Source organism: Manis pentadactyla, chromosome 8 (genome assembly GCF_030020395.1).
Source record: "Manis pentadactyla isolate mManPen7 chromosome 8, mManPen7.hap1, whole genome shotgun sequence".
In the NCBI taxonomy this organism is placed as follows: Eukaryota; Metazoa; Chordata; class Mammalia; order Pholidota; family Manidae; genus Manis; species Manis pentadactyla.
In genome coordinates, this window is record NC_080026.1 from 63,282,824 (window position 1) to 63,284,554 (window position 1,731).

The window sequence follows — 1,731 nt, forward strand, 5'->3', positions numbered from 1 at the left end:
TGGATTAACACATAGTCTACAGGCACACACCTGATCATCTAAATTTGCTCTCTTACAACACTAAACACTAAACTATGTTTTCTACCTTTATCTTGCATCTTATTAAAAATAATATTAATAAAGAGAGAAATGTGGTATCCACGTATAAATCAAGTATAAAAATCAAATGAATATTCATATTTGAACTGACTGTTTATAGTTCATAATGCATGAGCAAAACCGAAAGTTTCTGTGATGACTGACTGCCCTTGTACTGTTCACCATGTAACTTATTCACTATGTAAGAATTTGTTCTCCATGTAAGAACTTGTTCGTTATGCTTCAGAAGATTGGAGACTGATGAAAATTAGGCTTGGGGTGGATTAATGATTGTGCATTGAGCATTGACTCCCCTATACAGAATTTTATTGTTGTTAACAACCATTTGATCAATAAATATGAGAGATGCCCTCACAAAAAAAAAAAGTACACACTTCCAATTGTAAAATAAATAAGTAACCAGGATGTAATGTATAGCATAAGTATATGTATATATATATATATATATATATACTCAAGAGAGTATCTGCCCCTGGGAGAGGGAAGGAATGATAGTGAGGATGGGTACACCAAAGAGTTTGACAATATATGAAGTTCTTTACTTATTATTCTGAATGGTTAATACATAAATGTTTAGTATTTTTTTACAACTTTGGTAGACTTGAAACACTTCTTATAATTTTCCAATCACATTAAGCCAATTTGGAACAGTGCTACTTAAAAATATTAGTAAAATTTCAGTGTATACACAAAATTGAATGATTGAGAAATCCAAAGCTTTCATTAAAGTCAAGTATTCAATAATCTCTAACCTAGGGGGGCACCAAAGCCATAACAAATGTTTAACTTTATTATATCATAGCAGCACTACTTCAGCTGATAAACAGAAATGCCTACCATTCTCTTTCAGGATGTCAACTCCCACAACAACCTCTCAGAACATCTGTGAGATGTCTTAATGATATTTCTGTGGTTATTAAACATTCAGTGTTGTTAGAATATGACCTGCTTTTTGTAACAATATCATTTGTGACTTCATTAACTGATGGAAGCTATTAGAGTCCCAATAACAACGTAGTAAAAATAAGTACATTCTTGCTGATTGGATTTTATATAATCAGGGCAGGCTAAACATTCACTGTACTAAAACCATGCATGTGTCCCCAGACCTAGTTCTTTACCTAAGTCTGGTTTTCTAAATGTTGGTGATAAACTAAGTGTTATTTAGATGATGCATCTTATGTGAGAAATGTCTGTGACTAGGTGTCTGATCAAACTAGATAAATGAATATATAGCTAGTAATACCTTTTGAAGATAATTATTGCTAATTTGATGATTACCAGTTCCCATTAAATGAATTATTAAACTATTGTGTTTTTTCTAAAAACAAAAAAAAGGAACTTCAGAACAGAATCTACATGTGACAATAGATTGTAAAGGATACCAAAAATTACTGTGATACTGTTAAAACAGTTTGTTTCAAAATATTAGACACAATGAGAAAATAAAAAATAGCACTTAATGTCTATCCCATTTAGTTTACTAAAAATGTTGCACGGAAGTAGCGTAGCACGGTATGTTTAACCTCGAGGTTAAGGTATGCATCTCAGTCCGTGCAGCTCTCCCCATCCCCACCCCAGCCATCTGCCCCCACTAATGACATCTGAGCCGTAGGAAAATCTGGCAAAACA

General features: G+C 32.9%; 1 non-coding gene across 1 annotated transcript; it reads left to right on the forward strand.

Annotated features, from left to right (window-relative positions):
• Positions 1–1,122: 1,122 nt before the first annotated feature.
• LOC130684674 (small nucleolar RNA SNORA72) lies at positions 1,123–1,253 on the forward strand. The gene has a single exon (XR_008999065.1). It is a non-coding gene; the product is annotated as a small nucleolar RNA SNORA72 (small nucleolar RNA).
• Positions 1,254–1,731: the final 478 nt, after the last annotated feature.